Source organism: Pteropus vampyrus, unplaced genomic scaffold (genome assembly GCF_000151845.1).
Source record: "Pteropus vampyrus isolate Shadow unplaced genomic scaffold, Pvam_2.0 Scaffold55, whole genome shotgun sequence".
Taxonomy (NCBI): Eukaryota; Metazoa; Chordata; class Mammalia; order Chiroptera; family Pteropodidae; genus Pteropus; species Pteropus vampyrus.
The window spans coordinates 3,196,204-3,220,691 of record NW_011888836.1 but is presented as its reverse complement, the minus strand read 5'-3'; the positions used below and the strand labels follow the sequence as shown (position 1 = coordinate 3,220,691).

General features: G+C 35.4%; 1 protein-coding gene and 1 pseudogene across 4 annotated transcripts in view; one reads left to right on the top strand and one right to left on the bottom strand.

Annotated features, from left to right (window-relative positions):
- ZNF521 (zinc finger protein 521) overlaps nt 1-24,488 on the bottom strand; it is a 269,739-nt gene that overhangs the window by 54,016 nt on the left and 191,235 nt on the right. The gene's annotated exons all lie outside the window — the stretch shown is intronic.
- On the top strand, nt 11,644-11,762 carry LOC111739928 (annotated as a pseudogene).

Below are 24,488 nucleotides of genomic sequence, written 5' to 3'. Positions count from 1 at the left end.
TCTAACCATACAAGTGCTAACTGCAAGCAGCCAAATTAAATATTAAAAACAAACAAACAAACAAAAAAACAAACAAAAACGAACTGACACTTGAGCTGCAGTCCAAGAGGCAAAGTTTGCAGTTTGAATACAGTCAAGTTATTTGCCTCTTAAAACAAAAATGTCAGCCTTCTTTGAAGGAATATAACAGAATCCAAACTATCTAAAACATAATATTCACTATATCCAAGATACAAATCAAAATTACTAGGCATACAAAGAAAATGAAAAATGTGATCCATTTTCAAGAGAAAAGACAAACAATTCAGATGTTAGAATTAGCATCCAAGGATTTTAAAGCAGCCATTGCAACTATGCTCAATGGTATAAAGGAAAATATGAATAAAAACCCAGGAAAACATGGCAGAAGAAAAGAATCTATTAAAATGGAAATTCAAAAACTGAAAATCATAATTTATTAAATAAAACAATAACTGTATGGGCTTAAAACAATAATGGAAAAAGTCAATGAATGTGAAAGAGAACAATGGAAATACTTCATTCTGAAGAATAAAGAATAAAATATTGAAAGAAATGAACACAGCCTCAAGAACTTATAGGACAATATCAACACATGGGGTAATTGTGGTACCAAGGAAAGAATCAAGAGAATGATAAGAAATAACAGTTTAAGAAATAATGGGTTAATATTTCCCAAATGGAGTAAAAGACACAACTCTACAGATTCAAGAAGCTTAGCAAACTCCAAGCAGAAGTATAAGAAAACCCCATAAGTATATCCTTGAAAGTCAAGATAAAGGAAAATCCCAAAAGCACCAACAAAACAACAAAACTCCACAAAAACACACTATATAGGGGCAAACAATGATATGAATGCCCTCTGACCTCTCACTAGAAACAATGGAGCCCAGAAGAGAGTGGGCGAACAACTTTCAGGAGCCGAAGGAAAAATAAACAGTCAACCTATGATTATATATCTAAAAAATATGTCCTTCAAGAAGGAAGGTGAAATAAAAATAACTCTACGTAAAGAACACAGAGAGAATTTGCTGATAGCTAAACTGAACTACAAGAAGCGCATCTTCAGGCTGAAGGGAAATTATACCAGATAAAAATTAAATCTTCAGAAAGAATGAAGAGCCATAGAAATGGTAAATATCTGGTAAACATGCACACATGAAATTTTCCTTTTAATTTCTTTAACATACATATGATTATTTAAAGAAAAATTATAACACTGTCTTGTAGGGTTTATTATATATATAGATATAATACATATGAAATCTATATCATAGATGGATTTACACAATTACAAAGTTTCTACATTTTATATGAAGTGATAAGATATTAACTCTAGGTAAACTGAAAAGTTAAGGGCGCATAGCGTAACCCCTAGAACAATCACTAAAATAATAAAGCAAAGAGGCATAACTAAAAAGCCTATAGATAAATTATGGTGGAATTCTAAACTATACTTAAATAATCCACAAGAAAGTAGGAATGGAAGAAAAGAAAATTAAAGGAAAAAAAAAAAGAGAGAGCAAACAGCAAACAATAAATGGTAGGCCTGAACCCAACCATATTTATAATTACATTAAATTATAATGGACTAAACACTAAAGGCAGAGATTGTCAGAATTAATAAAAGGTAAGCTCCAACTAGATGCTGTCTACAAGAAAAGCACTTTAAATATGAAGACTGAGAGGTTGAAAGTAAAAGGGTGGAAAGAATATATAATATCTATTGAACAAGCACAAGAATGTTATAGAGGCTATGTTGATACAGTTTTTAAGACAGTATTGCCAGAGATAAAAACAAAAAAGTATATTTCATAATAAAAAATGGGTAATTGATCAGGAGGATATAATAGCCATAAATGTCCATGCACTTAAAAAGAGCTTTAGAATACATAAAGCAAAAACTGATAGCATTTAAGAAAAAAACAGGCAATATTACAATCATAGATGGATATTTGAACACCTCTCTTAGCAACTGATAGAATGAGTAAATTTCCCATCACTCAGAAACATAAACCATCTGAACAACACTATCTACCACCTTGACCTAATTAATAGCTATAGAACGTTATACTCAACATCTGCAGCACACACATTGTTTTCAAGTGCACATGATACATTCACAAGATTGACCATATGTTCATCTATAGAACAAGTGTCAATAAACTTAATAGAATTGAAATGATACAGAGCACGCTACCTAATCACAATGGAATTAAATTAGAAATGAATAACAATTGATATCTAGGAAAACCTCAAATATTTGGAAATTAAAAGCAAATTTCTAAATAATCCATGGGTCAAAGAAATCACAAGGGAAATCAGAATATATTTTGAAGTAGAGGTTACTGAAAAAACAATATTTCAAAGCTGTGAAATGTACCTATAGAATTCTTAGAAGGAAATTTATAGATAATGCTTACGTTAGAAAGGAAAAAAGTCTAAAACTAATGACTTAAGTTTTATCTTAACAAATTAGAAAAAGGAGATCAAATTAAACCTAAGTCAGTATTAGGAAGGAAAAAATAAAGACTAGAAATCAATTAAATAGAAAACAAATCATAGGTCAAATGAATAAAATTATGTCAACTCTTTGAGAAGATCAGCAGAATTGATAAACTTATGTAGACTGATAAAGAAGAAAAGAGACTATAAGTGACCGATATAAGGAATCAGAGATTATCACTTTGATCATATAGATATTTAAAAGACAATAAGGTTAGTTTGTTCTAAGTGGAGGGCCAGGGGAAGGAGGGAACAATTGAGGAGATCGTTTTATGAACATTATAGATGTCTAACCAATGTACTGTATACTTGAAACTAATTTAAATAAATAAATTCATTAAGAAAAGACAATCAAGGAATATTATAAACCTTATGCCAACAAATTTGACACAATGTTTAACAGAAAATTTGAACAACCTTTTATCTGTTAAAGAAATTTAATTTATTATGAAAGGAAGGAAGGAGGAAGGAAGGGAAGAAAGGAAGAAAAACAACTAACTCTAGGCTCACGTGGTTCACTGGTGAATTCTAACAAGCATTTATGGGGAAAAAAATTCTCAAACTCTTTCAGAAAATCTTTTATAAGGTCAGTATAACTCTAATATCATAACCCAAAAAAGATCTTATAAAATTTGTAGGGTTGGCCGACATCCAGAACAGATTCATTCAACCATGTTAATGTACTAAAAGTGACAATGATGGGTAAAAAAATAAGTAAATAAAACTAACTGTACTATTTTCCCTTTTTTATTCTTGCCTCTATATCTCTTTAATAATAAATAGATTGACCTTTTTAGAATTGAAAACTGATCCGTGTACAAACACCTTGAACTCTCTTCTCACTTTTGGAGCAGTTTCTCCTCATTAAGCGGGTTGTTTTCCCTCCTGCCTGCAGTGAGATGCTGGGAGTGCAGGTGGGGCATGATATAGCACAGACCCATTGTTGTTCAAGGAGGTGGTAAGAAACCTGATTCTGGTCGCAGGTCACCTATGCACTCAAGTCTGCCTTCATTAGTAATAAAATTTAATTCATATTTTGATCAAAAACTATTTGGAGAAAAATCTAGAGGAAAAAACATTTATATACACATATATGTCATTTTACTAAATTTGTTCTTGCTTACCCCCCCAAAAAGAGAATATGGTGAAAGGGAAGAAGGAAAGTTTTAAACATTTTTAGAAAGGTGAAATATGATCTTGTGGAAGATGTGAAAGTAGAAAGCAGAGTATAGTGACCACTCCCTTTTCCATTGTGGGAGGGGCAGTGAGGGAATAGGGGTGGTACTGAAAGTTTTAGAGGACACTAATATTTCAAGAAGCTCTACCAAGAAAGCAGAAGAAGTGTTCATGCAAAGTTCAGAATATAGATGCGGCAAAGAATGGAAGAGCTTTATAACTGAAATGTCACTATGACAGAAATTCCTGAGTTCTTCCCCTGGCCATTCCAAGACCTGGCTTGGGCTGATGCTACAGAAATATCTTCTGGTGAAGACCAATGGAACTGAGATCTTGCTTTGCGACATTTCTCCCCCAGTTACGGAACTTTATCTTCCTGTTATAACTCTCAAAGTGGCAGTCAATGAGCATTTAATTAGCAATTGTTCTGGTCACGGTAGAATAAAAGAACCAGATTTATTCTCCCATCTGAAACAACTAAGAAAAAATGGACAAAATATATGAAATACCATTTTTGAGACAGTGGACATGAGACAGTACAGAACAGTGATCTCTGAGGGAGGGAAAACACATGATGGAAGCCACGAATTGCCCAGCTTACTGTCTCGAGAGTTTCCAACTACAGTGTAGGGAGGAAAAACCCAGGGTGAACATGGAAAATCTTTCTGAGCTAGCAGCCCAAGGAGGATAAGCTGTAGTTCCTAAAGCAGAGTTCCAGAGAGGAGAGAACTATTTAGAGGGAGGACTGAGGATCTGCAGAGGGTCCTTAAGCTAAGTCTTAAGCTGAGTTTGATCAGTGTATGCATGTGAAGAAGCTACCTGAGACCAGGGAAAACCTCTCCTGAGAGGAAGAGAGATAAACCTCCCCACAGCTCAACCAAGGTTGCGTTCTCGCAAGTCAGAGCACAAAACCTCGACTGAGATATCGTCATTGTGTTAACTATTCAGAAATGTATTGCCTCAGTACTGAGGAAAAACAGCCCTAAATCAAAGGTTGCTCTGGTATCCTAAACACATAAAAATAATAAATAAATAAATAAAAGCAAACCTTGAAAAAATTCAAATTAGTATCAAGCAACTTTAATGTTTCCCAGAACAAAGCTCAAGAATATTTATATAAATACAAAAAATCTAGCATCTGAACAAGGTAAAATTCACAATATATGGCATTCAATAAAAAAAATTACTAAGTATGCAGGAAAATGCAATGTATAAGGCAAAGGCAAAAGTCATTAAAGGAACAGACATAGAAATGTCACAGACAATAAAATGGCAGAGAAGGACATTTAAAAAGTTATCATAACTGTATTCCATGTATTCAAGAAGTGGAAGAAATATGGAACATACTCAACAGAGACATGAAAGACATAAAAGGACTCATATTAAACTTTAAGAGATAAAAAAATAGACTGGGTGGATTTAACATAGGATTAGACATCACAGAAGAAAAGATTAGTGAATTTAAAGTCACAGGAATAAAAGCTATCAAAAATGAGACATATAAAGAAAAAGAGCTAAAAAAAAAAAATGACCAAATCATCAGTGAGCTGTGGCACAACTCCACAAACTATATATGTATAATTGGAATCCCTGAAAGTGGGATACAGAAAGTATTTGAAAAATAGATCATTTCTGACTGACAGACTATCATGGCCACTCAGGTTATTCGAATGTGTTATAATTCTATATATTTTCATGGCTTTAAGTATATACCATTTTCTGAATATGGTTACTAAAAATATATTATACCTGGAAATGTCTAATATTTAAGAACAAGCCCACATTTAAAATCTGGAATCATGTATATTCTACCGAATAGATAAGTGGTTTTTAGAATATATTCAAGAGGCAAAATGAAGTTCTAATATAAATTTATCTCCTAATTTTTGTGAATTTAAATGTTGACGCATCACTGATGAAGAAGTTAAAATATTTCTCACACAAAGAAGGTTCCCTCCCTCTAACTGGAATGAAAGCAGCTTGTGAAAGTGAAGAAAAGAAAGAAATTTTGGTAATAGTTTACAGAGAAAAATCAGCAAATTGTGGAATGAGTGATATTATCAGAGAGAATGAAAATTGAAAGTTTTAGATCACAGTGAAAGAAAGGAAGAAAAAAATCAGGAAAAATATATCAAATCGTTATGTTGTACCCCAAATTATAGAATGTTATACGTCAATTACAACTCGATAGAAGTGGGAGAAAAATGAGGAACAAGCTTAGAGAATGGGAAACAGAACTTGGTCCTGTTAGGAAGGTATAATACATATACACTCAAATATTCATAGGTGTTTTGGTTTGATCAAATATAAAGCACCTCATTTAGGATGATATTCTTTCTTCTTCTTAATTGAGTTCTACTTCAAGCAGTGAACATTAGACATCACAGAAGAATTAAAGCATACTGACCATTGAAAATACTACCCAGATTTTCCTCTCTTTGGAATTAGGATGATAATTAGAGAGATGAACGATAATTATTTGCACTGTGGTCTACTTACGACAAAGAAGCAGAAGTAGTAAACACTGCTTTTTGTCTCCAAAATTTGTCTGTAGACCACATTGTTATAAAGGATACTGTATTTTTCCTCCCATACACACAATGGTATTATTGGAGGCTGAAATGTTGAGCCAAGATCATTTTGAAATCTAACACAGAAATGATGAAGAAAAAGATGTAAAGACAAAGAGAAAAGCTACAATAATAACAAAACCTCCTCGCTCAGTTTAAATACTAAGATTAATATTCAGTAAGTCAAAGAACTTTAGAGGTAAATTATGTTCATTCAATCTCCTCATTCTTGGAGGTAAAGACATTAACCTGGGTTATGCAGTGACTTAGTTTAAGGGAAGGAACTGATATTCAGATGCAAGTCTCCTGAATCACAGCCCTGAGCTCTGTCTATGGAACCCACCGAATTGCTTTAGAGTGACGGGAGCATGAACTGATTGTATACACTGATTTTACAAGGAACTACTCTTGCATCTTAAAGTATATATTAACATTCACAAAAATACTTCTAAAATAACCTTTACCTGCCTTGACGTAATACATTTCTGTAAGAAACATTAATTCTATATTTAGTTACTAATAATTTTTGGTCCTCAGAATGTTAGAAGCACTTTTGAGGGTGCTGGTTTGGATGACACTAGCTCTCTTAAAAGATCTGACCATGAAATAAATGATCTCTCCTTTAATCTCTTGATAAATGATTCCCTTTATGGTTTTTAAGCAATTCAAATTCACTTCATTAATTGTTATTTTCATAAATTGTCATCCCAGTGTCTTTTAGAGGAATATTTGAAGGGCTGGGAGCCAAGAAATGTGTAATGTGCTTGGGGTTTGGGTAAGTCATGGAAACTTTATGGATCTCAGCTTCCTTATGAAAACAAGAGGACAGAATGATCTCTATTTCTCTAAATCTCTTATTTTTAATTATAGGGGTTGGAGAGTAAGAATCTCTAGAGTCTTCTTTCATTTGTAACTATCATTTTTTTCTTCCTTTCCTTTTTCATTTTTATACCCATCAACAAGCAGAAGGATCTGTGGAATGACATAGGGTGGGGATGAGCTAAAGTAACTGTTATAATAATTTTTTATGTCTTATTTTTTAATATCACCTCAAGGACTGCTTCTTTTTCTTTCCTAAGCTTACTCTCCGCTTGAGCTTTCCTTCAGAAAGTAGGTAATTCTAGGTTAGTAAAAACATTTTTCATCAGACTGCTTTTGATGAGCAGCATGGTGAAATGACAAAAGATGAAGAATTGGGAATGCCTTTTTGAAATGTATGGTTTAAATATAAGCTAATTTCAGAGCAACCCTTTATTTTTTTCTTCTTTTATTGGTACTAAACTTTTACTCTTTTTCTTTTTGTTAACTCTTAGTCACATTTCCTTCCCTGCTTTTGTTGTATAGGTGATTCTTATTTGCCAAGCTACTTTGATCTTATTTTCAATTATAGAAACCAATAAATGTCTTAACTATGATGATAGTACTCTTAACTAATAAAAATTCCATCCAAGTTATACCAAATAAGCAGAAATATTTTGCTCTAAACAAATTAAATAGCCATGTCAAATATACTACTCCATAGTGTTAATACAGTTTCCAAAGCTCCTATAAATCATAAGTGTTAGAAAATATTTGAGCAAATGCTTTGAGTTATATAAATCTAAGTTATAATTCATTACAACAGGTAGGGTTACTTCAGGTAGTTGTATAATCTTATCAAATCTTCTATTCTGGCATTATGTTAAAACATTCAGCCAAAATTCCCAAATACCATTTATGAGCATTGTGTGTGTGTGTGTCTCTGTGTGTATAAATGACTTCAATTAGTTGACATTATACGCCTACCATTGATGACTCAAAGAGTATGCACACATCAGATGTTATCTGACTACGATATGAATTCAACTTCAATATTATATTTGATCTCATAAAATCAACAGTTTATACCTCAAGGGGAGGGCTGGATAGTCTGCTGTTTTTATTTACAATGAAAATTGAACCTTAACTAGCCACACGGGAATATGGTAGACAATAATCCATTGTTGAACATTAGTCTTAGTATTTATCTAATTTATTGATTGAACAAAATGAGGTCTCTGACTCAACTCAAGAGCTTGGCATTTTATACTTTTTATTTTGAAGAATCGTTTGATTGACAATAAATTTCAAAGAAGTCTATTAAAGTTGAGCAAAGTTGGTCAAATACTAAGAGATATCAAGACATACCTTCAGTTTAATTTGTGGTTCAACCTCTCTTCCTAAAATGAAACAATAACCAGTGAACTGCTTAAAATAGGCTTTGTGTGTGTGTGTGTGTGTGTGTGTGTGTGTGTGTGTATGTAACAAGTTTGATAGTTTGATAACAGTTTAATAAGATTGCATCAATTAACCCTTGGGCTATGTGGCATCCAAATTAAGTGCTGCTTCAAGTAATTTAGAATAAAAATGACCCAAAAAGTGGGTTTGGACAAAACCAATGGTGTGTGTGTGTGTGTGTGTGTGTGTGTGTGTGTGTGTAAAATGGTGTCATAAATTTTATCCAGTAAAATTCTACAGGATATATTTAGCTTTTAAAATTGCCTTTTTAATATTATTAGAAGAAAGGAATGAATTGGCTGTGGTTTTGCTTTAGTTTCTAAGGAAAAAACTTGCCATTATTCAGCTGTAGCTGACACGTTGAATGTCAATGTGGATGTCAGCCCATATTTTGCAAGTGTTTGACCATTACTTGAGGGCAAAATTAGAAAATGGTATATTTTATCTTATATCATTTTATTTATGGTTGTAGCAAGCTTTTGACATTAGTATAATTTTTGTGCTAATCCCCCATACCTTCAATGACCTTTACGAATGTAATTTTTGCCTCTATGTACTTTTAAAGTTAGAAGTTTAGATCTTAGGAAGAGCTTAAAGAAACAGAACAGACTTTTGTAAGACCATCTCACAGGGTTAATAACCTTGAAAACTTGAAAGCAGCAACACAAAGCACATGGTAGTACTCCAGCAATTTTGTCCAACCCCTGCACCCATTTCCAGGTCTCACAAGGAAACCTTGGTTTCTCAGTACCTTCTTCCCAATTAAATTGACCAGAAAATATCCTTTTCCTCTCCCAGCTTCTAGATTGCAAACTCATAAATGAAGTCAAGCTGTTGATATTATGCTTACATTCTCCACAGTAATGTTATAAATTTAAAAATGAAGCAATATCTACTCTGTGTTCTAGCTTCTTACATAAATAGTTCATTCCATATACATCGAGGGATTATTAATAACTATGTTTTGTTTTTCTAGTCCCTCTGTAGTTTTAACTAGTTATATAGCTATTTACTTCCTTCCTTTTACCTGTGTACTATTTTAAAGTCTTGATTCAACTGAGGAAGCAGCTCTGTTTCATGGAGTAAGTAAACTGACTCATGAATAACATTTACTTCCTGAGGACTATTAAAGGGCTAAAGAGAAGCCACATACAAACACTCTGGAAACATCTATTCAAATGGACAGAAGTTGTTTTATACTTTGAAATTTTTTACATGGGAAACAAGTACAATATGATAAATCTTGGAAATTAGGAGAATATTTTAGTTCTAACACTTACAGTGATTAGTATGTATTTGGAATATCACATGAAATTAAAAATGAAAACAAGCCAAAGGGTTAAATTATTGTAATTACTGCGCTTGTATTTTTTATGGCATTGTAGGAAAGGCTGTCACTCTGATAGCATCCAGCAGCTTAAACTTGGATAAGTCACGTCACCTCTCTAGGACTTATTTAATTCACTTAGGCCAGATGACTCATAAGGTCTGTTTCAGATCTAAGAACACTGTGGTTCTGTATTATTGGTAGGGAATACTTTCACAAAGCTCAGACTGACAAATGCTGACAAGCTATACATACTTCAAATTCAAAGACATGACATAACTTCGGTGGGAGAGGGGGCTGGGTGAGCAGTTGTAGGAGGAGAAACAAAGTAGAAGATATACTTTTGGGGAGGTGAGTAATCAGTTTGAAATGAAAGGGAGATTTTTGTGTGGGTAGTGATAGCAACCTTACAGTAGCAATAATAGTAGGTTGTTGAAGGCCCTGAACACTAAAATAGGGAATTTAGATTTGGTCTGTATACAACAGAGATGAGATGAGGCATGGAGTAAAATAAGGAGGACTGGAGACTCTCCAATGGGGTAACAGCATCAATCATAACAATGGCTAAATTTTATTAAGCATTTACTGCATGGCAGGCCTTGTTCTATATCCTTTGCATAATTAACTCATTAAAGTAATGAAAATAATAACTTCATGAGTCAGATACTATTATTATTCCTTCTGTTAAAAAAGGAAACTAGGGAAAGTGGAAATTTAAGAAGCTTGTCTAACCACAAATACAAAACTATATTAGAAAAAAGTCCTGTTAAAGATCCAAAATAATTTAGAGAGGAGCCAACAATATGAATTTACTTTCAAAAAGTTGATTTTTGGAAAAACACTTATTGCATTAAGAAAATATGTATATCATTTAAGTGTGGCTATCATTTATTCCAATGAAACTTTTATTTTGGAAGAGGAAAATACACGTACAGTGTTATAGTCATGCTTGTGAGTTTATGAGAATGCACATATTAAAAAAATAATTTAAAACAAAATCGACCTCACCCAATCCAAATATGATCTCTAATATTAATCTATGTGAAACAATGAATAGTGAATCTTCTGAACATTTAAGGAACAAATGATACTAAGTCTCTATAATCTGTTTTAAAAAACAGAAGCAGGGTGGACATTTCCTAACTTAATCTATGAAGCCAGTATTATCCAGATATCGAAACCATACAAAGTTATTCCAAGAAAATGACAGACCAATATATCTCGTGAGCATAGATACAAAAATCCTCAAAACTATTAGCAAATTGAATCCAACAATGTAGAAAAGAAACTATACACTATAATCAAGTAAAATTTTTTCAGGCATACAAGTTAAGTACAATATTTGAAAATCGATTAATGCAATCCACATCAAAAGGCTAGAGAAGAAAAAGAATATGAGCAAATAAAAAGATAAAAAGCATTTAACAAAATCCTATACCTATATATGATAAAACTTCTCACCAAACTAGGAATAGAAGGGAATTTCTCCAATTCCATAAATAATGTCTACAAAAACTCTATGGTTAACTTCTTAGTAATCGTAAGAAACTAGAAGTATTCTCCCTAAAATCAAGAATGAGGCAAGAATGTCCCCTCTCAACACTCCTTTCAACATCATACTGAAGTCCTGATTAATACGATAAGACAAAAGAAAGAAAGAAAAGGTATACACAAAAAAAGTGTTGGTGAGGATGTGGAGAAAATAGAACCCTTGTGCACTGTTGCTGGGATTGCAATTTGGTACAGCCACTATGGAAAACAGTTCAGAGGTTCCTCAAAAAATTAAAACTAGTCTATGACCATGCTACCCTGAACAAGCCCGATCTCATTTGATCTTGGAAGCTAAGCAGGGTCGGGCCTGGTTAGTACTTGAATGGGAGACCACCTAGGAAGACCAGGTGCTGCAGGCGTAAAAAAATAAAAAAATAAGGTATTGTAAGCTGACAAGGTCCTTGTAATCTGTGAGGTCAACCAAGGGTTGCCTTGCAAAAAAAAAAAAAAAAAAAAAAAAATTAAAACTAGAACTACCTTATGACCTAGCAATTCCACTTCTGGGTATTTATCCAAAGAAAACCAAAACACTAATTCAAAAAGATATATGCAACCCTATGTTCACTGCAGTGCTATTTACAATAGCCAAAATATGGAAGCAACCTAAGTGCCCATCAATAAACAATTGGATAAAGAAGATGTGGCACATAAATACAATGGAATACTATTACTCAGCCATAAAAAAAAAACCAAAAAACCAAAAAACAAAAAAACACCTTACCATTTGCAACAACATGGATGGGCCTAGAGGGTATTAATGCGAAGTGCAATAAGTCAGGTAGAGAAAGACAAATACCATATAATTCCACTTATATATGGAATCTAAAAAACAAAATAAATGAACAAACAAAATGAAAACAGGCTTATAGATACAGAGAAGAAGCTAGTGACTGCCAGATGGGAGGAGGGTTGGGGGGCTGGGTGAAAAAGGTGAAGGGATTAAGAAGTACAAATTGGTAGTTATAAAATAGTTATGGGGATATTAAGTACAACATGGGGAAAATGAGGGAAAAAAAAGAGAAAAGAAAAAAAAAGAAAAAAGAAAAAAAAGGCCTGGGAAGGAAGAAATAAAACTGACTTTGTGTATAGATAAAATCCCCCCAAATCAATGATAACAACAACAACAAACAACAACAACGATAAAACCCTCTTGGTACTAATAAATGATTGTAGCAAGTTCACAGGCTACAAGGTTAAAATTGTAAATATAGAAATTCGATTGCTTTACTACATGCAAGCAATGAGCAATTAGAATTTGCCAGTAAAAACACAACACTATATTAGTTTCAAAAAAAAAAGAAATACTTAGATACAAATCTAACTATATATATGAGGAAAACTACAACATTCTAATAAAAGAAAACTTAAGAAGATCTAAATAAATCAAAAGGCATTCCATGTTCATGTATAGGAAGATGTGAAGATGACAGTTCTTCCCAATTTGGTCTACAGATTCAAAGCAATCCCAGTCAAAATATCACCATGTTAATTTGTGGATGTCAACAAAATAAATCTAAAGTGTATATAAAAAGGCAAAAGACCTAGAAATGCCAATAAAATATTGAAGAACAAAGTCATGGAAATGACGTTATTCAACTTTGAGATTTACTCTAATGCTATATTAATCAAGATGGTGTGGTACTGGAAAAAGAATAGACAAATAGATCAAAAGTACAAAATAGAGCCCAGAAATAGACCCACACAAATACAGTTAACTGGTCTGCGACAAATGAGCAAAGGCAATCCAGTGGAAATGGTGCTAGAACAACTGAAAATTCATAGGCAAATAAAAAGAATCCAGACATAGACCTTATAACTTTCATAAAAATTAACTCAAAATAAATCATAGAATAAATGTAAAATACAAAAACAAAACTTCTAGAAGGTGACAGAGAAGAAAATGCAGGTACCTGAAAGTTGGGAATATATTTTTAGACACAAGAACAAAAGAACAATCATGAAAGAAAAAACTGGTAAGTTGGAGTTCATTTAAATAAAAAACTTCTGCTCTGTTAAAGACAATGTTAAGAGAATGAAAAGATAAGCCATGTACTATGAGAAAATATTTGCAAATGTTTCCCTGAGAAAAGGAACCATATCCAAAACATGCAAAGAAAAATTTTAATTCAAAAACAAACAAAAAAAAAACTCATTTAAAAAGTGGGAAAATGATATGAACAGGCACTTCACCGAAGATCTACAGATGACAAAAAAATCATATGAAGAGATGCTCGACATCATTTGTCATTAGTGAATTGCAAATTAAAAGAACAATGAGATATCATTAGATACCTATTAGAAATGGCTAAATTCTAAAGCACTGACAAAACCAAATGCTGACAAGGATGTGGAGCAACAGGAACTCTCTTTCTTTGCTGGCAGGGATGCAGAATGGTACAGCTTTTCTTTTAGAAGAAAGTCTGATAGTTTTTCGCAAAGCTAAATATAATACTATATTAACATATGATTTAGCAATCGCTCTCTTACATATTTACCTAAATGATTTGAAAACATGTCCACATAAAAACTTGCACACAGATGTTTATAGCAGTTTTATTCATAATTGCCCAAACTCAGAAGCAACAAAGATGTCCTTCAGTAGGTGAATGAATAAACTGTGGTACATTCATACAATGAAATACTATGCCAAAATAAGAAGAAATGAGCTATCAAACCATCGAAAGACATGAAGGAGCCTTATTAAATGAAAGAAGACAATCTGATGGGCTAAATACTACATGATTCCAACTATACGACATTCTGGAAAAGGCAATACTATGGAGAGAGTAAAAAGCTCAGTGTTGCTAGGGCTTCCAAGAGAGGAGGCTGGGGATCAATAGGAGCATAGGGGATTTTTAGGGCAGTGAAACTGTTATTAAGTAACAACAATGTATTAATATTGGTTCATCAGTCATAACAAATAAACCACACCAATGCAAGATGTTAATAATAGGGGAATATGGATATGGCGTTGGGTAGAGGGAGTATAAGAAGTTCTCTGTACTTTCAGTTCGATTTTTCTATAACCTTAAAACTGCTCTAAAAATAAAGTCTATTAAATAAAAATATTAAAATCAACCTAATCTAAAACAGATCTCTCTCTCTTTTTTTTTTTAAGTCTGTGGCATACCTATGAGGAAAAATGAATAGCGTCATCAGAAAAGTGTGGCAGCAGCCAGAAAGATCCAGAAGGAAGCAAGCGTACAGCAGACAGAATTCTTCTCTACTACTCTTCTGCTTCTAATATTGCCCCTTCAATCTACACTGATGCCAGAATAACCCTGCTACAAGACAATCTGAACATGTCACTTTCCTGCTTAAACTTGCTTGAGAAAACCCACGGGCTGGCTGCAAGATAAAATTTAAACTCCTTGGCATGCAAGGTCCATAATAGTCTGATAGATTCCACGCCTCTGTCCACCTGAAGCTTTTCATCCCATCCAAGAAGTTTTGCAAGAACAGGAAAGTCCTTCTCTGGCCTTGCGAACTCCTGCTGATTCTTTGAATATCAGTTAGGGAGTTCTCTTCCTGATCAAGCCTTCTGAGCTTTGCAGGCAGCTTTATGATTTTTTTCCTGTGCTCCAGTTGACCCTGGTACATAGCTCCAATAAGACAAATACCACACAGTGACATAATTGTTCATTTGCATATCTGGATCCTCATTTGACCCAAGTTCCTTTAGGGGATCACTATGTTGTATCTGTCTTTATATACCTAGTATCTGGCACAGAGTCTAGTATATAGTAGGTGTTGAATAAATGCTTGTTGAATAAACACCAGGCACTGAATATTTAAGTTCTGATTCACGGCAGCCTCTATAGTAATATCCTCTAGCTAGTATTTTAATAGTTCGCACTTCTCTAATTAATTCTCACTTGTATATATAGTGAACTTTTGATTATCCACAAGAGGATTATCCCCATTGTACCTTAGACTAGCAAATCTTACTTTTAACCTCTTGTTGATATCACCAGCTGCTTACTTATGTCCTTCATTGACATTGTCACCAATGTCATCTACTTTTACTCCTGTATGCAGGTAAGAACATGGCAGAAGTTGGAAAGAAAGGTACTTCTAAAGAAACAAACATGAATTTTCCTCTCTTTACCTAAGATTCTGGGCTTAAAAATGCAAGAGATCCCAAATACAGAAAAAAGAGAATACCAATCAAAGACTGGTAACTCTTTATCCCAAACTACAAATCTCTGAATAGCTTTGAAAATATGTTACTCAACAAACAATAATATATATCTATATATTATATATTCTATGTCTATTATACTGGTGCTTTATAACTTCTAACTTTTTCAATTCTTTACATTTGCCAACTTGATGACTGTACTACATGGAAGGATGTTTAGGAATAAAACAAGAGCAGTTGTACACTCCTAAAGTAATCATATATTAAAAAATAATTTTCAATTTCAGAGTGCTAGTAAAGATAAAAAATAAATACTTTAATCTCAGGCACAGTTTTCTTTTTTCGTTTTGTTTTATGTTTCCCTAAGAATGTTACATGAAACTATTTTTTAATGTCATTTACATTAAACTCTTGAGCTACTGACAGTGCCTTAGATTCTTCTGAAGGCCCCTGGTAGTGATTCTTCTTTTAAATTTAAAAGCCTAATAAACCCAGATTTTCAAAAGTAGCTAATATTGGGTTGAGGGCCAAACAATATAATGATGCAGAGCTACTTGCATTATTCCTGGAGCTATTTGATTTTGACAAGCCCACATTTGGTAATTAACATGAGAATGCCCCCTTGGGCCGTTCTCCTGTTAGCTAAAATATCTTATAAATTACTGTAATAAAAGGGAAAAAAAGGAACATGCTGCCTGTCAATGTTTCAACTTATCTAGCAAGAGGAGGAGACAAAGCCCTGATTTGGAAACATACAGATGCTAAATGGGAGTGTAAATTTTACTGTCTGACCCAACATGAGAGAGTCACCTATTCTATGGTGGAATATACACAGAGCATTAACCGAGTTCCCAAAGCAAGAGGTGTGTTGGTCCTTTTGGATAGGTAATATTTTTGTTTCATAATCATGCTTAGTAAGTGATATCACATCATCTACTAAATGCCAGGTCAGTGGACACAGCATCTGTAATTGAAGAAGCAGCTTCATATATTCCATTTTAAGGTCTCTTGGTAGAGTTTAATAAATAATGCCATCTACCAATGATGTAAAATACAGTCTAATTTATTGTACTAATCTAGATAAATGTATTAACATGGCCATAATATAGATTCTATGTGCATTTGTGGTTAGGAGTCAAATGTCTCCTCACCACTTCTGTTTGCTCCCATCTGGCTACGCACTTGTAATCAGCCAAAGGAATTGCAAGTAGACAAATGATCAGGTTTTATAGTTTATTTTCTTGAGGCTAAGATTTAGCAATGATGTAATTCTAATTCTGGCAAAGAGAAATAACTATCTTAGAATTGACTTTTAAAATTCCTCTAGTCCACGTTTTTTTTCCCTGTTTCATCCACATATAAATTTACAACCTATTATAGACATAGAGGCCACCAAAATATAATATGACACAAGTAATACATTTTTCATCAGTAATGGACACTACTGTGTGTCTAAACAGATCTATATTGCTATATTCTGAATATTCGGCAATCAGGTAACGGTATACTCAATAAATGCATCTAAAAAAACAACCCTTTATTTTTCTCACCCTACAATTTTACCTACTGCTACCTAACCAACTTTTACTATCATTGATTTATTTTAATCTGAGACATTAACCATATTATTTTGAGTCGGCAGCAGCCACTGATTGAACAGAAGTTTTCTACGTTCTATTTCTTAAGGTACTTTATTATACTTCAGTTAAAGACCTGAGGGACTCAATGGGTATAAAATGTAGACTTATTGATAAAAATTCTAAGCCTCCAATAGAATATAGCTCAAAAATAGCTGTGTTTAATCCACAGCAGACATCATTTGCTACTACTGCTGAATTTTAACAGGAACAGATCCAAAATCATGTCAGTGTTCCCATTTTTGTGCCACAGAGTAATGACATTTAATCAGGAATATTACTACACTCTTTTGGTGACAGCTGAGACACAAAACCAGCCAGCTGATGCAATTCCTGTCTTATTGTTGGCGGCCCATAAGCAGCAGCCACAAACAGGAAGCTGCCCTACCTTGTGTGTATCATCAGAGGGAACTTTACAGAGCAAGGCTTGCATATAGACTACAAATGACATCCATGATATTTCCCAAAGACTTCTGGAACCATCCTAGTTTCCACCTATCCCTGTGGCCAAAAGAAACTTAAGGGAGAAACTGTTCTAGATCTTTTAATACAATGGTGCTGCACTTGCCAGGTGTGAGGCAATATGAGGTTTGCAGAATACAACCGCCATAGCTCCTGCTTAGTTAGATCGATGGCCTATAATTACCTGAGAATTACTTGGACACAAATCAATGGTGTATTACGTCCCACTCATAATGAGCAGGGTAACTTTTGCCTGGTCTGGGAACGTCATGATAAAGACAATATCCCCATCTGTTTACTATGCCTAGCTCTGCCTGCCCAAGCCGAAACTGATTCAGCCCAGAAAGACTGAGGATATGGGAAGAGGGCTTCGAACAGAAAAGGAGTGGGGCTGTGTGCATTCTAACTCTGAAAACAGCCTTCAGTTCAGTGGTTGCAGGTTTTCATTCAACCCGATCTGCACTAAGATTGACATCTTCGAGATAAAAGGCTTCGCATTCCATTAGATGTCTTCAGCGTGGCCAGCCTCCGCCCCCGACCACGCCCCAAGGGATCAAGCCACATTTTGATGACATCCATCAAGCTCACAATTCCAGCTCAACAGTTTGCGGCAATTTCTCCATCTTACAGCTATCATTGAAAGAGGAGTGGAGGGAGATCCATGCAAGTGGTAGGAAGGGGTGTTCGGTGCTATTTGAAACACTGAACGTGCAGCCCCATAACTAAGCTGCCACAAACACACCACTCTCTCCTGTAATACTTCTTAAAAGTAAAGGAAGAGAGCTGGAGTCCTGCTGGATTTCCCTTAGCAACCTGACAGGAGCCCACAAGGTCAGCTAGCAGGAAGCGTAGAAAATTATACGGTGGGGAATTATCAGCTAAATTATTTCACTATACTCAGGATTTTTACTGTTCTTCCCAAGACAGTGGCCTCTTGCTACTCAGATTATAAACATGAATAAAAGGACAAGAATGACAAAAGAAAGGGGAAAGGAGAGGAAAACATGTTAAATAGCTTATTTATTTTAATATATATATATATATACGGCTTTGTTATTTGTTTTGATGCAACTCCTTGAGGCTACTGCTCAGGGATCCAATCTGCTTGTTTTCTTTCTCTGGCTATGATGCTTCTGATCCTTTTTGTTTGGGGTGCAAGGACAATGGGAGTTGGGCCAGAGACTGCCTCACGATCAGGTTTGCTACACAAGCTACAGCAGCAGGAGCAAGCATGATTTATCAATTAACAGGTAATGAAAAAAATTCTCTGCAATTAAAGATATGATTTTGCTCAAACAGGAAGCGGCACCATACAACTGTGTACCCCTCTGAGGAATACTCAGCTCCTGTCACTAATGTGGAACACAGCTAATTTTAACAGAGTGTGTGTGGGCCCCTTGGGGGACTCCATGTTGATGAAGGAATATACAGTAGGGAACCCCCAGAGGAACTAGCTGATTGGAGAGCCCCAGGAAAGGTGTAGGGAAATTACATTTCCTGTTTCTTAGGAGAGTTATTAAAGGGAAAGGCAGCTTTAATCACTGAAAGACCAGTTGCTGTATTATTTTTGATTTATACACCAAAACAATACCCTTTATTCCTTGGTTGCTTTTTAATATATATGTCAGCTTAGTCAATATTATATTTCAGTATAATATATAAACATCTGTAGGATCTTGTTAAAAATGTGAAGGTTTTGAAAGATTATACAAGATAAAATATATTATTGCTACTCAACCAAAAATCAGAGAAAATTAAAGTAGACAGATAGAAATTTTCCTTTTTTTCCCTTTCACATAAATCAACAAGATTTTTTTTAAAAAAGCAATGAACCATGAATTTCCTAATGATATAAAAAAAAAGTAGTAGGGTTCTCAGTATTTCCTTTTTCTGGATATACAGTTTCCATAGAAAGAAGATTCTCATTTCTATGTAGTAAATGTAGAAAGGAGAGAGTAATTCGATAAGATTATATTTATGTCCATTTGTTTAAAATATTTCTATATAGTCAATATTTTACAACAATAATTTAATAAACTTTAAAGATGGAGGAATCTTCAGATCACCTAGTTCAACCTTTTCATTTTTCAGATAAGAAAACGAAGAGGGAGAGAGGCTAAGTGTTAACAATATGACGATGACTACGATAAATCCAACATTGGTTGGGTAATTACTCTGTTGGGCACTGCTCTGAGCTCTTTGCATATATTATTTTATTTTATTCTCACAAAAGCTCTCTGAGGTATTATCGTTATTATCAATTATCACTATTATTATTTTCATCTAAGGAGAAGCTCAGGTTTAGAGAGGGTGAGTGACTTACCCACAGCCACACCAGAGAAGGGCAAAGGCAGGATGTAGTACAGTTTTGACTTTAGAGTCTGTGTCCTTAACCACTGGGTATCCTTTCTCTTCTGTCCCACACTGACTACAGGGACATGCGCACTAGAGCCCAGATCCCTTGATTTCAGGTCTAACAATAAAACATAAAACTATCTGATATGTATTAGGTTATGATGAAATGCTCTCTGCAACCAATAGATCACTCCACAATGTTAAATTTCAAGTAGAAAGTCTCAATATCAATTCTAACTGTGAAACCAAACAGAACAGCACATGTGCAGGTCAGTGAGGCCTAGGAATGTGGTCGTTGGACAGAGAGGGATGTGAATGAACTTAGAGAAAATTAAGCGGGGAGGCCCGGCTCCCACTCTTGTGACTTCTGACCTTCCAGAAGGATCTTTATCATCTATCTCTCTCTGACTCCTAGGTTAAGTCTCCTCACATCACGGTCCAGTCCAAACCTAATTACGTTTATAAAAACAAATGATCCATTTATGATGCTTTTTAAATTTAATTGAAAGACCGTGTCTTCCTAAAACATTCAAAATCTATAACTGTCTTCAAAAACATCCATGCTAAAAACTGCTTACCAAAGCAGTACTAAAGAACAGCAACAGTGTGTGGCATGAGTACAAATAGCTTTTCTTTTAAAACATAAACCAAAAAAAAGAAAAAAAAAATTATAGGCTAGCAAGTGTAAATGATGGAGTAGGCATCTTTAAACCCTGCCTCCCAGTATCACCTTGGGCAAAGGTCTCCTCTTCTGTTGGATTTGGAACATTTGGAAAAAGGCTGCCCCTGCAAGCTTTGTTCTCGTTTCTTGGGAGGATTCCTCTGACAGTTCCTAACTGCATTATCAGGATTTGTCTCGCTCGTAATGGCCAATTCATTTGTATTACCACATTTAGACCTTACACTAAGCAGATAGTCACAGGTATGAAGAGTGGTCCCACGATTTCATTGGAACTGACTGTTCTGACTGGCTCAGAGGAACATACCGGCAGGAAATCAAGTCTTCCGTTCCTGTTTCCCCACCCCTTTTCAGACATGCAGACAAACGGACAGACAGTGAGCATGTGAACGTGCCCACACCCCACAAACCCCAGCAATAAGCCTCAACCTCATTGGGGATGAACTGAGACAAAATCGAGCCCAATTCTTCATTAAACAGTTGAGGAACTGAGTCTGGGAGAGGATAAGAGATCTGCCACGTGTTCATTATAAGTGGCAAAGTGGCTCGATCCTGAGGACATCTGACCCCAAGCCCATTTTTCTTTACACAGCACTGTTTCACTAAAAGCATAAAAAATCCTTTTCCATTAATGGAAGTGTTCAGGATTCTCCTTTCCATGAGCCCTTGTTTAGCGACTCCATTTTACAACTGATCAATTTCTCAGGCCATTTTTCCACACAGACATCCTTATCCACTGGTGGAGGGCTCTACTGCTAGAATCAGACACAAAACAGTGTCAGGGACTTCCGGAGAGGCCAAGGTAACAGTGTCCTAGCCTTTCTCACGTGGTTCATGTGATGGTCCAGCTGGGGGGATGATACCTCTCAGGGATTCATCTCTGCTCTGAAAACAACTGAGTGCATTAAAGATATCTACTCTGTCAGCATCTACAAACATAGGGCGTCGGAGACCTCAACACGTTCCAAAGAATTTGTGAAGGAAAATAAACATTAGAAAGTTATTTCGAGGTTCAAAATCTGAAAAGAAAAAGATAACCCTGGGTCATATTCTAATTTTTATAGGTACACTTTGTACCTATCTTTCAGTAGATGAGAGAGGTGGCACACGAGAAACGGATCATTAAACAGTAGTGTGAAACCAGGGAAATTAACCAGCTGCTGTGAAAGCCACCTCTCTTATTCTCTGAGAAAAAGTAGAGGGTGGGGGTGGGGAGGGGAGAGCATAGGAAAAGCAGGAGTAAAGGAGCTGACTGCATAGATAAAGCATTAGCTTAGAAGTCTGAGGACTGTCTGTAAGCTAATGAACGAAAAATGTTTGATGAAAGAATAATAGTTGTGTGTGAAAGAGCTTCCATACTTTGAAATTATAAGAATTTTGTCCAAAAGGGCCTTAAAGATAATTTTATTCAATGCCTTGATTAACATAACAAGTAAGTGAGGAACTGAGGTTGAAAAAAGAAAACTGACTTGACCTCATGTCCATGTAGAAAGTTGGTGGCAAGAGACTGGCCTCCTCTCGCATAGTATCCACTAGTCCACATTGCCTGGCCATCTAACTGGCCGAAAGGCACTAGAGAGCCCTTTTCAGTCAGGCAAGGAAGTACAGTGTACAATATGGTTGGGTTTTGGCTGCATATTTTTCTGAATATATCTCCCTTCTCTCCCAGGAGGAATTTGTATGACTATCTGGGTTCTTAAGTGAGCATTCCACGTGCCTCCACCAAGCCAGAAATATAAAAAAGACCAGTAGTCCTTAAGAGCAAAGGAATCTGGCAAAAGGCTATGCATAAAAAGTCAACATGGGGAAGCTGTCCCATAGAATACAGTGTCATACAGTCCAGAACCTTTGGGAAAAATGGAGGCATGAGAAAAATGGAGGCAGAACTACCGTTTTCTGAGTGCTTTAGTTACTGGTCTTACTTCATTTGGTCTTCACACACCCCTTTCTCAGATGAGATAACTGAGGCCAGAAATGTTACATGACTTGCCTATTACACAGAGAGTCAATACTCTAGCCTGGGTGTGCTCCAGAGTCCAAGATTTTTCTATGTGACCATGTTTCTTTTCTTTCCACTTACAAGTGCTTTGGCTAAGCAAAACTAGGTCTTTGGGTGACCTAGTTTTGGGTGACTTTGAGTGACTATGGTATCAGCTCATAACTTACATCTTATTTGCTTCATCAAATCATACAGTCCAAATTTCTATCTGTTCTGGAATGAAATGAAAAGGCAGTCTCTTCTTAACTTCCCTTTCTGATCCCACCCTGATACTTGGAAGAACAAAAAGGATAGCAGCCAATATGAAGGAAAGTAACATCTCTCGGCTAAGACGGCTGTGCCAAAGAAAGAGATAAAGCAGGAACAAAGTAACAAATTATATTGTCAGAGCAAATGTGAACTTTTTGATTGGGGATGACATTTATTTTAAGTGTGCAGTGACGGCAGGGAATCTGTCAGGGTAAGACGTGGCAGAGGTTTCAGCGTTTGTTAAGAGTGTCGTGGGAATTTAGCTAAAACTGTTAAAACTGACACCATTGGCTTTTGTTAACACATTAAGCATGGGAAAAGTGCCAGTCAGCATATCCTCCATAGCATCAGTTCAGTTAAATCATCTGGAAGATGCATAAAACTGGGGGAGATAATAATGGCTACATTTTTCAACACATGGGGAGACAGAGAGGAGAAGGCTAGTGCCATTTTGATAAGAATAACAAATGATTCCTTTAAGATAGAGCTCCCAACGAGGAAAAAGGGGTGGGAGGGCATTTTTATCGACTCTGCTATATTCCTAAAGACGTTTTAGTGTAGGAAACAAAGTTCACATGCTACTGCGTGATGCCAAGATTCGTAGGAGAAAATTACCCTTGATATACATACAGATGCACACACGTGGAAGTAAAACTGAAGACCTGTTTCAAACATTGTGCTTTAAAATAGACTCAATTACTACTTCAGAGTTAAGCTAAGTGAGAAAAAGCAGAAATTCAGATGTTTACCCAGTGAGATGAACTAAATCAAATGCAAAGGCACTCTTGCTTCTCCACAAAAATCTTCAAAGGAGCCCAATAAACTGAACCTTGCCTTGACCCGATTCCTCTTAAGAAGCAGATCAAAAGAAAAGAAAATTGAAAGCTTGACAATGACATGTGCTTCCAGCAATTAAATGGGTACGAGCTCTTGGTGACCACAATAACATTATATTGAAATGGCAGCCTAAGCTTCTTTGGATAAATGTTTTGATTGGAGTTGAAGAATTTCGTTCTCAGCACCCTCTGACTAGTAAATGAAAAATTGCATGTTTGTGTCACAAAAAGACTTAAGGAAAAAGTTTGGTGTTTATGTTTGAAGAGCACAAAAGACATTGTGGTGCTTGCCAAACTATGCTAGAAAATGCAACGCTTTTTAACAGAACGCCATCCGTGTGCTTTGCAAGATCTTGGGAAATGAAATATTCCTTCAAAGTTAGGAAATCCCCTGGGAGCCATTTTCCCTGAGGGCACAGAAAACTGAAATCCTGTCCAAGGGTCCCCTCACTGGCTCCACGACTAAAGAAAAGCCTTCGATTTGGCAAGACACTATGAAGCAAATGACTTACTGCCCTTTGGCAGAGACTGAACCCTGTGTGTACCTCTACTGCAGGATTTACACTCTTTGTAGTCTGCAAAGGCTCAGAGTTTACTGGTCATCTGACTTGGGATTTTCTGGTCAGCTTCCAGGAGAGTGTTTATTGTCCATAGGTTAGGGTGCGTTTAATTTAAAGCCTCTCTGCCTCTCTGGTTATCTGTAAATGATTACTCTGTGCTCAGATTT